Source organism: Scyliorhinus torazame, chromosome 14 (genome assembly GCF_047496885.1).
Source record: "Scyliorhinus torazame isolate Kashiwa2021f chromosome 14, sScyTor2.1, whole genome shotgun sequence".
NCBI classification, from domain to species: Eukaryota; Metazoa; Chordata; class Chondrichthyes; order Carcharhiniformes; family Scyliorhinidae; genus Scyliorhinus; species Scyliorhinus torazame.
The window spans coordinates 140,528,324-140,544,030 of record NC_092720.1 but is presented as its reverse complement, the minus strand read 5'-3'; the positions used below and the strand labels follow the sequence as shown (position 1 = coordinate 140,544,030).

At 43.5% G+C, this 15,707-nt stretch overlaps 1 protein-coding gene across 3 annotated transcripts in view; it reads left to right on the top strand.

Annotated features, from left to right (window-relative positions):
- LOC140390075 (ephrin type-B receptor 1) overlaps positions 1–8,617 on the top strand; it is a 741,967-nt gene extending 733,350 nt beyond the window's left edge. For all 3 annotated transcript variants that reach the window (XM_072474951.1, XM_072474953.1, XM_072474952.1), the window contains exon 17: positions 8,246–8,617. The gene's annotated coding sequence lies outside the window, so the exon portion shown is untranslated. The remainder of the gene's footprint in view (positions 1–8,245) is intronic.
- Positions 8,618–15,707: the final 7,090 nt, after the last annotated feature.

Here is a 15,707-nt window from a genome sequence, read left to right as displayed (position 1 = left end):
ATGTACCTCAAGCTAAACAAATAAGTGGAAGGGGGAAAAAAAACCTCCATCTAAACTCTGGAGAGCTGCTGTCAGAGTTTGAAAAATGACTGAGGAAGTGCTTGTTGAGTGATTGTTTTCTGACAGAGCCCAGTGGCAGGCAAACTCTGAGAATTGGGAGTGTTGTAGTGACTGGTTTCACAGGTGCTGAGGTAGAACTCCCCAGCCAAGGCTCGGAACACATCAAGAAACACAATCTTGCCATTCCAACCCATACTCTGTTATGCTTCGAAAAGTTTTTCCATACAGCAAGTCCATTTGTGTCACGATTAGACTTTCCTGTGGACCACACATTTACAAGGAATTTACAGCATAGGCTCTGGTCACTTGACCCAACTGTTTTTTTGCTTGTGTTTATGTTCCACGGAAGACTCCTCCCTGCCTGCTTAACCCCTGCCCCCACCCCTGCCATGTTTATCTAACTATCCTTTAATAAAATCTATGCCATTTACCTCAACCATGTGTGGAGTGAATATCATTCTCTAACCACTCTTTGAGTTAAAATGTGGAGATGCTGGCGTTGGACTGGGGTGGGCACAGTAAGAAGTCTAACAACACCAGGTTAAAGTCCAACAGGTTTACTCAGAATCACTTGCTTTCGGAGCACAGCTCCTTCATCTGAGCACTCGCATGATGAAAGAGCTGCGCTCCGAAAGCTAGTGTTTCCAAATAAACCTGTTGGGCTTTAACCTGGTGTTGTATAACTTCTCTCTGAGTCAAGATATTTCTCCCGAAACCCCCACGGAATCTCCTAGGCTGTTATAAACCGTGCTGGAGATTAATATTCAATCCTGGAGACTCCAGGGAAATCCTGGAAGGTTAGCAACATGAGGCCTCAGTTTACTGAAAAGAATCCTCAGAATATCCAGCCCGCAAAATAAATAGGGATTAAGGCGTCAACATCCAGTGGCAGGCTTTGGTAGTGTTGCCATCCAGGGTCGGATGCATTCCTGGAGGTATTATTACATTGTGTACCACCTTCCGCAACCCACCCCCCCCCCCCCCCCCCAAACCAATCTCCCACCCAACCAATTGACCAATAATGCCATATTTGCACAGCAATTGGGAAATTAATGGACTCTTCATCACTCAACTGTTGACAGTCAGACAACCTTTTTTCCAAGTAACTTGTCAGTGCGTGGTCCAGAATAGCGCCAACAGCATGGGGTTCGATTTCCCATTGCAGCTGAGGCAGACTTTGGGCCTGTCTCTTTGTCCCATCCCATATTAAAATTACAGCATACACCTTGGTTCAGCAACCCTTAAGTGGGGGCATGGAATGCACTGCCTGTGGAAGTAGTTGAGTCGGAAACATTGTGGACCTTCAAGCAGCTATTGGATAGGTACATGGATTACGGTAAAATGATATAGTGTAGATTTATTTGTTCTTAAGGGCAGCACGGTAGCATTGTGGATAGCACAATTGCTTCACAGCTCCAGGGTCCCAGGTTCGATTCTGGCTTGGGTCACTGTCTGTGCGGAGTCTGCACATCCTCCCCGTGTCTGCGTGGGTTTCCTCCGGGTGCTCCGGTTTCCTCCCACAGTCCAAAGATGTGTAGGTTAGGTGGATTGGCCATGATAAATTGCCCTTAGTGTCCAAAATTGCCCTTGGTGTTGGGTGGAGGTGTTGAGTTTGGGTAGGGTGCTCTTTACAAGAGCCGGTGCAGACTCAAAGGGCCGAATGGCCTCCTTCTGCACTGTAAATTCAATGATAATCTATGATTAATCTAGGACAAAGGTTCGGCACAACATCGTGGGCCGAAGGGCCTGTTCTGTGCTGTATTTTCTATGTTCTAGCCGGGACCGTACCTGAAGAAGATGGATAGAAAATCCTTTTCGAAGCACTTTTTTCTCAGTGCCCTATGATCTTTCTCCTGGGCTGCTATCAACAGTGCCGAAGATTAATATTCAACCCATAGAGACTCCAGGGAAATCCTGGAGGGTTAGCAACATGAGGCCTCGGTTTCCTGAAAGGAATCTTCAGAATATCCAGCCCGCAAAATAAATAGGGATTAAGGCGTCCTTTATTAATCACCACATGGAAGTGAATTGAAGGCAATCAGCCATACATTAATCAGTTCTATATATAAATTAAATGCCAGAAAAATGAAAAGGTTAAACTGACAATGAATGATTCAAGCTTTTAGTTAAACAAAAAAAAAAGATGGTACCCACATGGATTGGTATTAGGAGCAGCGGTAATGTATTATTGAACAAAAGATCATTAGGGTCACTGAATGCTGCCTGAATGGTGAAAACATTATCGGGCTGTTAGGATCATGTTCCTAACCCATGCTCAGCTCACAGCCTTTGTTTAATCATATCCTGGGACACAAATTATTATTTATTTGACACGGTGACTGAATTGAAGTTTTGAAGGTTACCAAGGCTCTGAAAAGTTTGGACAAACTGATCGCTTGCTGTGGGGAAGGGTTAAGTACCAGGGGATACAAACTTAAAAATTAGGAGTTTCGGAGGAAGGAGAGGTCAGGGCGCATCAATTTAATTGCCTTGCGGAATGAGTTAGCAGGGAAAGCGATTGAAATTGGCCATGTATGTGGGTTAAGTAGGTGATTGGAGAGGCGAGAGATATGGAGAGAGGCTGCCAGCGCCTATGGATTTTAATCCATTAGAGGGCAATGGATCTTTGGTCTTCTGTATAGAACCTTAGTTAGGCCACACTTGGAGTATAGTGTTCAATTCTGGTCGCCACACTACCAGAAGGATGTGGAGGCTTTAGAGAGGGTGCAGAAGAGATTTACCAGAATGTTGCCTGGTATGGAGGGCATTAGCTATGAGGAGCGGTTGAATAAACTCGGTTTGTTCTCACTGGAACGAAGGAGGTTGAGGGGAGACCTGATAGAGGTGTCCAAAATTATGAGGGGCATAGACAGAGTGGATAGTCAGAGGCTTTTCCCCAGGGTAGAGGGGTCAATTACTAGGGGGCATAGGTTTAAGGTGAGAGGGGCAAGCTTTAGAGTAGATGTACGAGGCAAGTTTTTTACGCAGAGGGTAGTGGGTGCCTGGAACTCGCTACCGGAGGAGGTAGTGGAAGCAGGGACGATAGGGACATTTAAGGGGCATCTTGACAAATATATGAATAGGATGGGAATAGAAGGATACGGACCCAGGAAGTGTAGAAGATTGTAGTTTAGTCGGGCAGCATGGTCGGCACGGGATTGGAGGGCCGAAGGGCCTGTTCCTGTGCTGTACATTTCTTTGTTCTTTTGTTCTTTGTCTTCACATTGTGTTGAAGGATTTTATTACAGGGTTACTTAAGGCTGGATCAAACCATGCTGGATCAAATTATATAAATCAACAGAATGGGAGGAGTACATTGTTGATTCATTTCTCGGACAGACATTGTGTTGAAAACCCCATTTCGGTATTGTGGGTGAGCTGCTGGTGTCAGCCGTGGAGCGGGAACTAGCTCATCAGTCTTGGGTGCGGGTAGGGCTGGGATGCTGGCTGTGATTCTGAACTGAGCCTGAAAATGGGGGGGGGGGATGATGCTGTTAATCAGGGAGGTGGGGGCGATAATAAGCATTGGTGGGTAGGAATGTCGACAGGAGCAACTTACGTTTTATGGTGGACCTGGGAGAAGGAGCTCCCTGGCTCCACATTCAGCTAAGTGTTTGTGACAGCTGCAAAGAGCCACTGTTGTGTGCCTGAGGAAAGGACTCCAGAGTGCACGTATACAGACAGGATCTGATTTCACTGAGAGGCCTGCAATAGTGAACCACAGGGCACCCTAACCAATACAATGGGATGAATGAGCAGGGACATTGCAAACTATATTAGGTCTAATCATCCATATTTTCCAATCAAAGAAACCGGGTTTCTAGTCCTCTACTTTCATTCTCCATTTCTACCAATCAGAACTTTTACTTATCATTTCCTTAGAAACTTTTTCAGACACATTGACCTTCCTGATTTAGTGGTTAGTCATTGGACACGGTCTGTGTCTCAGGTGGAACCGACGTATACAGCATGAATTGGTCAGCTCTCATGTGGACACACTTAAGTCCCGACGAGATTTATTGCTGACCTCTATTCACCCATTAACCCATGAAAGTCTACAGAGAAGTTTCTGTGCAGTGATGACTATTATGCTCACAGGACATAACTTTGTTGCTATTGCTACCGAGTTAGACGGCACGGTGGCAGAGTGGCTAGCACTGCTGCCTCACAGCTCCAGGGTCCTGGGTTCAATTCCAGCCTCAGGTGAGTGTGTTGAGTTTGTACTTTCTCTCCATATCTGTGTGAGTTACCACTGGGTGCTCCGGTTTCCTCCCACAGTCCAATGATGTGCAGGTTAGGTGGATTGGCCATGCTAAAATCACCCCTTAGCCCCTTAGTGTCTAAAAGGTTAAGTGGGGTTACGGGGATAGGGTGGAGGTATGGGCTTGGATGCACTTTCCAAGGGCCATACTAGCGAGATTAATTATGGAATTGTGAGATCGCCCAGCTTAACTGTAGAGCGAGATCTATGAGAGTGAATGGTAATCTCACTGGAAGGTTCAGAGTCTGGAAATGACATAGCATTATGGATAATTTACAGCACAGCATTACAATCCCAGACCTGGGGCGGGATTCTCCAACCCCCCCGCCGGATCGGAGAATCACCGGGGGGGGCGGCGTGAATCCTGCCCCCGCCGACCGCCGAATTCTCCGACCCCGAAAATTCAGCGGGAGTGGGAATCGCTCCGTGCCAGTCGGTGGGCTCGCCCCGGCGATTCTCCAGCCCGCGATGGGTCGAAGTCCCGCTGCTGTAATGCCGGTCCCGCCGGCGTGAATCAAAGCACCTCCCTTACCGGCGGGACTGGCGGCGCGGGCGGGCTCCGGGGGGGGGCACGGGGCAATCTGGCCCCGGGGGGTGCCCCCACGGTGGCCTGGCCCACGATCGGGGCCCACCGATCCGCGGGCGGGCCTGTGCCGTGGGGGCACACTTTTCCTTCCACCTCGGCCATAGCCTCCGCGGAAATGACCCACCCCGCGCATGCGCGGGGATGACGCGGGCAGCCGCTGACGCGTCCACGCATGGGACTTCCGCCAGCAGGTGAAGTCCCTTTGGCCCCGACTGGAATGGCGCCAAAGGCCTTCCCCGCCAGTCGGCGGCGCACCAACCACTCCGGCGCGGGCATAGCCCCTCAAGGTGAGGGCTTGGCCCCTTCTCCGCATCTTTGGGACAGCCCGACGCCGGAGTGGTTCCCACCACTCCATCCCGCCGGGACCCCCTGCCCCGCCGGGTAGGGGAGAATCCCGGCCCAGATCTCAACAGTTGCTAGGATACCAGACAAAACCCTAATATTTTATTTAATTTGTAAGGCTGTGCGGGAAGGATACTTCACTCCAGGAGTGATTTCTCTGACACTTAGGGATATGGTATATTAAAGCAAACTTTATTGTTAAATTTAACATTATAAAGAAAATAGCTCACAATTACCAGTTAAACAATACTTAACAATGACAATGAAACGCTAACTCCCAACTGCTATCTTTTATCACCACTCAAGCAAAGCCCATCTCCGGTCAAAATCATTTTAAAATACAGTTAGTCAATCCAGGAATACTTGCTGTACAGGGGTGTCTTGGTTAAACCACTCTCTTTGAAGAGAAACCAACTTGCAGATTCTTGCCTGTGTTACATTACTGTTTAAACTGCCAGTCTTTGAAGAAACTGTTGGTCTGTTCCCAGTTAAATCCCTAAAAGTGCTAGTCTGTTCACAGACAGATCTAAACTGAACTCAGCACCTGACTGTCTCTGGCGCCTCCCATTAACTACATCATATTACTGAGACAAAAGACAGTGGCTGGATTCTCCGTTCCTGCGACTAAGTTTTGACACCGGGGCAGAATTGTTGGACTTTCACGACAGCAAAACTGACGCCGAACCTGGACCATTTCAGAGACTGTGGAGGGGCTAGCACCGGCACCACATGGCACACAATCAATTCCAATGAAAAACAGTGGGATTCACCGGGTCTGTGATTGGCACCACGGAGGCTGATAAGCTGCCGCTGTGTATACACATTACAATCCCCACACACAGTCATCCCAACCAACAGAATGGCACTGGTTGTGCCGGAGCGCTCCCATAGAGCTGATGGGTTGGCTGGGGCCAGAGGGTGCCTAGGGGAATGTCCTGGGGGCACACCCATATGACCCGTGGCCCTAAGTTCAGTGGGCTGGCAGCGGCGTGCGCAGCTGCATGGCTGTCTTTCCGCTGCGGCAATATTCCATGCCCATCTATCCCGACCCTGCAGCCCACCCTCTGGCCACCCCCTGCTACTGCCCCCAGCCCTGGCAGAAACCCCACCAGCCAGCGACACAGCTGTCAACAAACTATAGCGATGTTGGACACTTTCTATACCCCTCTCTCCTTCATTAATCACGATGCCGGTTTCACGATTTTTGAAAGCAAATGTGAACCATGCCGTCGGGAACTCAGCCCATCAAAGGCAGAGAATCGCGGAGGCCCCGAAGAATACCGGGTCAGGCCTGCTAATAGCATGCAAACAGTGTTTACTGTATTCTCCGCCCAGTCATTTTTCCTGATTTCGGCATCAGCCAACGGAGAATCCTGGCGAATGCCAATAATTATTAACTCCCCAGGGAACCTTCGTCGTATAACCAAAATTTCTTTAGCCCAATTTTTACAATGCTTTAATTGCACCTCTATATCCCTAGTGCCTGCTTGTCTTGTAAATCAGGATTTCAAAAAAACATTACTGCAGCAGTCATGCACACACTAACCCAGACTTTTAACCCTTACTGCACCAAATACATAGAATACAATATATCTGAAATTCCTGCATTCATCACAACAGAAGCATGTCCTAAAGGTCTATTCTGGTGTTTTATGCTCCACATGAGCTCCCTCCCACCCTCTTCATTGCAATCTATCATCATATCCCTCTATTCCGTGCTCTCTCTCATGTACTAAAATAAAAGCAAAATACTGCAGATGTTTGAGATCTGAAATTAAAACATAAAATGCTGGAAATATTCTAGGAGACCTGGCGGCATCTGTGGAGACAAAAACAGAGTTAAAGTTTTAGTCCAATATTAGACTTATTCAGAAGAAGAGTTCCAAAGGAGGATCATAATTGGCTCAAAACGTTGACTCTGTTTCCCTCTCCACAGATGTCGGCAGAGCTGCTGAAATATTTCCAGCATTTTCTGGTTTCATAGAATCATAGAAGTTTACAGCATGGAAACAGGCCCTTCGGCCCAACCAGTCCATGCCGCCCAGTTTTTACCATTAAGCTAGTACAATTCCCTGGGTGGATAACTTTTCTCTGAACACTTTATTGTATTTATTAGTGACTACTTTATATTTATGAACCCCAATTTTAAACTTGACCACAAGTAGAGACTGCAAACACCTTCACCATACACAATGACCCCTATCAGTTCACCACTGAGCCCGAATCAGACCAATGCTCTCGACAGCTGTACCATTTCAGTCTTGGTATCATCCATGTGAATGCTTTTTGCAACTTCTCCAGTGCCTTTATGTGATTTATGTGTCCTTGGGCTCCGAGTCTGAACAAAGTCTGAATGAGTTTAACATAACTTTTCTGTTTATGACTTCTATTCTTCTAGACCGGTACATTATTTGCATGTTTTTTGGGCTTTCTTAACTTGTGTTTTGCATCATTTATATACATGTAAATATAGATCCCATAAAACGTCTCCACGTGGCCTTATTATTCTGACCAAAATCGACCACTTCACATCGACCTGTATTAATAAAGGTGAATTGGCCACAATCCCAGATGACTATAGGCTGCTTTTCCCTTTGAGGTGGAGAGCTGACTGATGGCGATTTAACCTGAGGAGCACCACACGTTAGGCAAGGTTGAGAAGGCAGGGTCTTCATGAATAATCTCAGCCGGTACGGAAATTTAACCTGTGTTGCTGGTCTGCATCATGAACCATCTATCTAGTCAAGTGAGCTAAACCAGCTCCCATAACCTATGTTAATATTCATCAGCTAGCATCACTGCAACAGAATACCTACCTGGTTGTTACTTCGTTATTGTTTGTCGACAAATATCTTGCCACAAATGACAGTAACTACACTTCAAAAGTGCTTTCTTAAACTGTAAAATTGCTTCGGGATATCCTGAGACTGCAAAAGCAGTTATTACTGTGCAATGTGATTATAATTCCTCTTATCTTGTGCCCTCCTTTCCTGCAGGCATTGCAGCCAGTTGGAGGTTGTGGGGAAAGTTCAGACAGGATCGCCACCCTCTGGGTAAACAGAAACAGAAATGCAGAGACTGCAGGTTGTACCTAAACAACCCGCACCCTTTCTTATGCCCTCATGATTTTTGAGCACTTGTTGTCCCACCTCTCGGATGTATGAAGTGTGCAGGCATGTTGCAAGCAGCACCCTGTAAATATGGAATGAAATTCTGTCAAAATATATTTTTCTTTTGCTTTCCCTGTACATTCCCAGTTTGTTATTTGTGTGGACTATGTTTAAGTTTGTAACAGTTAAGTTTCGGAAAATATTGTACTAAAATGCACTCAATAAAGATGAATTGAACTGATTAAAGACAGAAACAAATAGTCCGATCATTACTTTTTATTCTTAAAACTTTTGTGCCTGGATCACCCAATCACAAAAGAAGAATTTGACAAAAGGATATTTTTTTACGCAGCCATGAAGTGCCTTGAATTCTTTTTGTTGATTAGACGCATGCACTCAGTCTTTTTGGAAGCGGGGACAAAACGTACTTCCAGCCATGGTCCACCCCGGAATGTGGTTTCACGCTGGCCTATCAGTGTGGAAAGTGCACTGGGGAACACTCAGCACTGCTGGGGAGGGTGGGGAGAGGGCAGAGGCTGAGAAAAGGCGAGCTTTTACTTTACAACCTCAGGGGGCAGGGAGGACAGCTGCTCCTGAGTTGTCTCAAGCTACTGCAGACATACAAAAAAGAAATCGCAATGGAAAACGTATGCAAAGAACGTCTAGGCAGCACATTCAACCACAAACTGCATTCCACAGACACCTTTTAAATTGTTATTTTAGCCCTGACATTTCATTCTGCCCTGAATTAAGGTAAAAGCTGAAAGTAAAGGCCGTCCGGCTAATCGGCCCCTTGCCAACCTTAAAAGCAGACAGGCCACATAAAATTGCATTCATTTGGCCCCTTAATGGGCTAAATTGCCTGCTTGACTGTCAGCAGGTGCGCTTCTAACATGTGCCAACCAAAATATTTTGTGTGCACAATGACATCATGGCGCGTGTCTGTCCTGGCAACATAAGATTCTGGCCATGATCTGGAAGGTGTGGCCTGAAGGGGCAGTGGAAGCAGACTCAATAGTAACTTTCAAAAGGGAATTGGAGAAATACTTGTAAAGGAAACGTGCATGACTATGGGGAAAGGACAGAGATTGGATTAATTAGATAAAGCTTGCACAAATTTAATGGACTGAATAGCCTCCTTTTCTGAATGATTTTCAATATTGTAAATTGAGATTCTTGAGTCAACCTAGTCATATAATGTATGGCATTATTGGAGATGTTTCTTTGTTAGGTTTGAGGGTGTTTTTGCTGTAAAATTTGTTGACTTGATGCAGTTGGCAGAGAGATATGCAGATCTGTTAATGCAAATTGTCACGGTATTGTAACCATGTGTCCCTCTCTTCTGACCTCAGCTGTATTATCACTTTTTTTTGTGAAACATGGGACGATTCAGGTGTACATCCTGGCTGCAACAGAGATCCAGTTTATTTGGTTCCCACAGTGAGAGTCCAGAATGACCTCTCCTGGTGTGACCAGGCGAGATCTATTGTAATGGGTCCGGGTTACAGAACCCCAAAGTGTTTCATGGAGTTCAACCGACCCACAACTTTTAATAGATTGTGGTGTGGGAAGCACACGGCGTACTCTCCAGGTGTGATACAGCAATTATGGATAAAATGGTTTTTATAACAAAACAATGTTTATTCTATGAACTCAAGTTAACCTTTTAAAAACAAACATTGAATATTTTAACACCCATTACTTCAGAGATAACCCCAAAAGATCACAACACTAAATAATCCTTCAAACTGTTCCTTTAAACATCCAAAAGACTTCAAACCTTCAAAAATAATAACATATTAGGTTACATTCAATATATTTATACTCTTTGGATTGCAGACATCAACAGGCCAGCTCTGTGTTTCTTCCTGCAGCTCTCAGCAAAACACATAGCCACTCCCAGCTGCCTTCTCAAAGAAGTGAGCTCAGCTCCCCCCACCCTCTGACATCACTTCAGTAATATGGTCAGCTCCATTTCTTAAAGGTACATTGCTTAAACATCCATTTCTTAAAGGTACTCTCACATGACACCTCCCCCCAAGAAAAAAGAATAAACCGTCAACTTCAAGACGGTTTCATTTTTCACCTTTGCACCATCAATTAAGAAATGCACACAGTAAAACACTTTACCGGTTCAAAAAAAAACACACGCAAACAGGTATAACAATATAGTCCATTTTTTTTTCCCGTTCTTCTTCCTCCAACCGAAATCCTTCTCGATTGACAGTCTCTTTGAACAAGAAAGTCTCTGCACGATCCATCCATTCCTCTACACCTCGGCATTTCTCTTTAAAGTTAGATACTTCAGTTCAATCTGATCAGAGTCCCTTGCAATTCTCCAAGACAGGAGTATCGGTTACCACAGCTTTCAGGCCGTCAAAAGCATGTTGAAACTCCGCTGTCCATTGACATTTTTTAATACGTTTCTTCAGCAAGTCCGTCAGTGGAGCAATCACGCTACAAAACACTTGCACAAATGTTCGATCAAATCCACTCATGCCAACACAGTATTTCCCTTCATCTTGCGGGTATCGGAAACTCCTCAAGGAAAGTGATTCGGGCTTTTCCAAATTCACTTTTGGCTAGGTTTATCACCAAACCCGCCTCTTGAAGTTGATCGAATAACTCCATCAGATGTTTTAAATGTTCTGTCCATGTTGGGCTGAAAATTATCAGATTGTCGATGTGTACCGCACAATTGGGTAATCCTGAAACAACTGTATTAGTTAACCGTTGAAATGTGGCTGGGGCATTTTTCATGCCAAATGGCATAACTTTGAATTGGTATATATACCATCTGGAGTCACAAAAGCTGAAATCTCCTTCGTGCTTTCGGATAAAAGTACCTGCCAATAACCTTTAAGTAAATCCAATTTGGAAATAAAAGCGGATTGTCCCACTTTCTCAATGCAATCCTCCAAACGTGGGATAGGTTAAGAGTCTGTTCTTGTAACTGCATTCACATTTCTATAGTCCACACACAACCGTTGCATACCGTCTGGTTTAGGTACCATCACAATGGGTGAGCTCCATTGGCTGCAACCCAATTCAATTATGCCATTTATAAGCATATTCTCAATCTCTTTGTTAACATGTGCCAATTTTAAAGGGTTAAGTCTATATGGATGTTGTTTGATTGGAACAGCATTTCCCACATCTACATCATGTAGAGCCATTTTAGTACATCCTATTTATCTCCACAAACCTACCCATGTGATATCAATATATTTCAGGTCAGTTTGGTTTTCCTCTGGAAGATAACTCAACAATTTATCCCAATTTTTAAGAACATCCGCATTTTCCAATTTAATTTGAGGTATGTCAAATTCACAGTCATCTGGATTTGGTTCGTCACTTTGAGTTAGAATCATTAAAACCTCCTCCTTTTTCTCTCCTTCACTTTCAAAGTACCTTTTAAGCATATTCACATGACACACTCGGTGAGTCTTCCTTCTATCTGGTGTTTTTACCACATAATTCACCTCACTTAATTTCCTTTCAATCTGATACGGTCCACAAAACCTAGCTTTTAAAGGTTCACCTACCACTGGTAACAACACTAAAACTTGATCTCCACTGGCAAAACTACGAACTTTGGAGTTCTTGTCTGCTACCCGTTTCAGCACATTTTGTGCAACTTTCAAATGTTGTCTAGCCAATTCACCAGCTCTATTTAATCATTCCCTAAAATTTGGCACGTAATCCAATAGTGTAACTTCCGATTTCTCACCCACCAATTTTTCTTTAATCAATTTAAGTGGTCCTCTTACCTCATGACCGAAAATTAGTCAAAGGGGCTAAATTTGGTTGACTCATTAGGTGCATCCCTAATTGCAAACAGTACGAATGGAATTCCTTTATCCCAATCCTCTGGATAATCTTGACAATAAGCCCTCAACATTGTCTTTAATGTCTGATGCCACCTTTCTAATGCTCCCTGCGATTCTGGATGGTACGCAGTTGATTTAAATTGTTTTATTCCTAAACTATCCATAACTTCTTTGAATAACTTTGAGGTAAAATTTGATCCTTTATGTAACTCCTCCACAATCCTTTTAGTTGTAATATTACATCCTGAAATAGCCTCTGGAAACCTAGTAGACACATCCATTATAGTCAAAACATATTGATTCCCACTTTTTGTTTTAGGAAGCGGTCCTACGCAATCGATTAGGACCCTTGTACAACGTTCCTCAAAAGCTGGAATGGGTATTAAGGGCGCTGGTTTTATCACTGCTTGAGGTTTCCCTATCACTTGACATGTGTGACATGATTGACAAAATCTAACTACATCTTTATGTAGTCCAGGTCAATAAAAATGTTTCTGGATTTTAGCTTGAGTTTTCCCTATCCCCGAATGACCTCCCACTGGTACCTCATGTGCCACTCGCAACACCTCCTTTCTATACCCTTCCGGCAATACTACTTGATGAACTTCTGCCCACTTTTCATCCGCCTGCATATGTACAGGTCTCCATTTTCTCATCAAGATACCACTTTTACCATAATAACACTCTGGTATACACTCAGATTCCTCTTCCGTGTATGCTTTCTGATACATCCGTTTTATTTCTAGATCTTTTTGTTGTAACTCCGCCAATTTTCCTGAACTAAAGATATCTGCCTCATCCTCCACCTGTTCTTGTTCTTTTTCAACCATCTGATCAAAAATCGTTTCTGATAATTGCACTTCAACTTCATCTTCACCCTGTGATTTCTCCTCTTGTCTTAATCTGTGACTTTGCGGCCTTGATACTGTACAATACTGAAAAATCCCAGGATATTCGTCCTTCAACACTTCAGTTGTCTGATATTCCACTGGCTTATCAACCAAAGTAGGCATCACTCCCACCTGCGATCCAGCTATATCATTACCCAAGATAAACTGTATTCCTGGACAAGATAGTTTCTCTATTACTCCTACTACCACTTCACCACTCTTCACTGGACTTTCCAACCTTACCTTATATAATGGAACGCTACCCCTCTCACCCTGAATTCCACATATTACCATCTTTTCTGGCAACATTCTTCCCAAACTACATAATTCCTCATCTCTTACCATTAAAGATTGACTAGCTCCTGTATCTCTTAAAATTGTGACTTCTTTACCTGCTCCTCCTGATATATATGAGTAAACTTTACCCACACAAGTAAATTCTTTAAAGACATCTGGCACCTTCTTATCAATCACCACTTGATCAGGCTGTTCAATATTTTGCACCTCCTTCGCTTCACTTGGGCTTTCCTTCAACACTTTAACAAACCCCACTGTCATATCCTGTTTTACCACATCAGCCTTCCCAGTGCTTTTCTTCAACCACCAACACTGTGACTTTACATGGCCTAGTTTATTACAGTGAAAACATTTGAAACTTTTCATTTCTTTTCCACCCTACTGGATTTCTTTTTTAATCTTAGGTACACGTTCCTTATTATCTCTCCCATCAGATCACCTTGACCACTTGAGTATTTCTCATATCCCCAGTTTCTATCAATCACAGGCTGAAACTGAAGTCGGAAACCAAGCTTTCATTCATGAACTAATTCATAATCATCTGCCATTTCTGCTGCTAACTGCGCAGTTTTAACCCTCTGCTCTTCCACATGAGTTCTCACTACATCAGGAATTGAATTTTTAAACTCCTCCAAAATTATAATTTCTCTGAGAGCTTCATACATTTGGTCTATTTTCAAAGCCCTTATCCACCTTTCAAAATTACTCTGTTTGAGCCTTTCAAACTCCATGTATGTTTGACCAAATTCTTTCATTAAATTTCTAAACCTTTGTCTGTAAGCTTCAGGCACTAGTTCATATGCACCTAACATGGATTTTTTCACCTCCTCATACGTTCCAGATACCTCCTCCAGTAGTGATGCAAATATTTCACTAGCTCTACCTACCAGCTTTGTTTGAATCAGTAATACCCACATGTCCTGTGGCCATTTCATTTGTTTAGCTACCTTTACAAATGAAATGAAAAAGGCTTCTACCTCCTTCTCGTCAAACCTTGGCAATGCTTGGACATATTTAAATAGATTCCCACCAAGCCTTCGACTTTGACGCTCTTTCTCACTATCCTCATCACTATCATCCAACTGTACGTTTCCCTTTACGTCTGCCAATTTTAACTGATTGTCATGTTTCATGGCCATTTTCTGAAGTTCAAACTCTCTCTCTTTATCTTTTTCCCTGATCTGTATCTCCCTTTCTCTTTCTTTTTGTTCTGCTAGGGCTATTCTTTCTTTTCTCCTTTCTTCTCTCTCCTTTTCTTTTTCCTCTCTCTCTCTTTCTTTTTCCGCTTTCTCTCTTTCTCTTTCCGCTCTCTCTCTTTCGTATTCAAGCTGCTTTAATTCTTTCTTATGTTCCATTTGTTTAATTTGCAACTGAATTTCTGCCATTTCCAATGAATCAAACTGTATCTCAGGCAACTTTAAATGCTTAACCACTGCCATAATTACCTCATCTTTTCGCATTTTGTCAGATAATGTTAACTGCAATGTTCTTGCCAAATCTAACAGTCTGCTTTTATTCTCTGTCCGTAAGGTACTGCCTGTTACCGTGTCCACCCCGAAAAACTTCTGAGCCTCTGAAAGAGCCATTGTCCACAATACACTCCCCACTTAAACTAAAACAACCACAATATGCTCACCCCTCACTGTCTTTAAGTTCACTCAGCCAATCTAATAGATAGACTTTTATCCCCCTCGAGCCCGAAATTGTAATGGGTTGGGGTTTACAGAACCCCAAAGTGTTTCATGGAGTTCAACCGACCCACAACTTTTAATAGATTGTGGTGTGGGAAGCACACGGCGTACTCTCCAGGTGTGATACAGCAATTATGGACAAATGGTTTTTAAAACAAAACAATGTTCATTCCATGAACTCAAATTAACCTTTTAAAAACAAACATTGAATATCTTAACACCCATTACTTCAAAGATAACCCCAAAACACTACAACACTAAATAATCCTTCAAACTGTTCCTTTAAACATCCAAAAGACTTCAAACCTTCAAAAATAATAACACATTAGGTTACATTCAACATATTTATACTCTTTGGATTGCAGACATCAAAAGACCAGCTCTGTGTTTCTTCCTGCAGCTCTCAGCAAAACACACAGCCACTCCCAGCTGCCTTCTCAAACTGAAACTCAAAAAATAAAAAGTGATCAGCTCCATTTCTTAAAGGTGCATTGCTTAAACATCCATTTCTTAAAGGTACTCTCACATGACACTATAACTGAAAGACATACTGTCACATCTTTTTGCCTTGCACTCATCAGGACAGATGCAAAAATGCCAAATTTCAAAGGGAGCAATGATTTATCCTGAACAAGGAAAA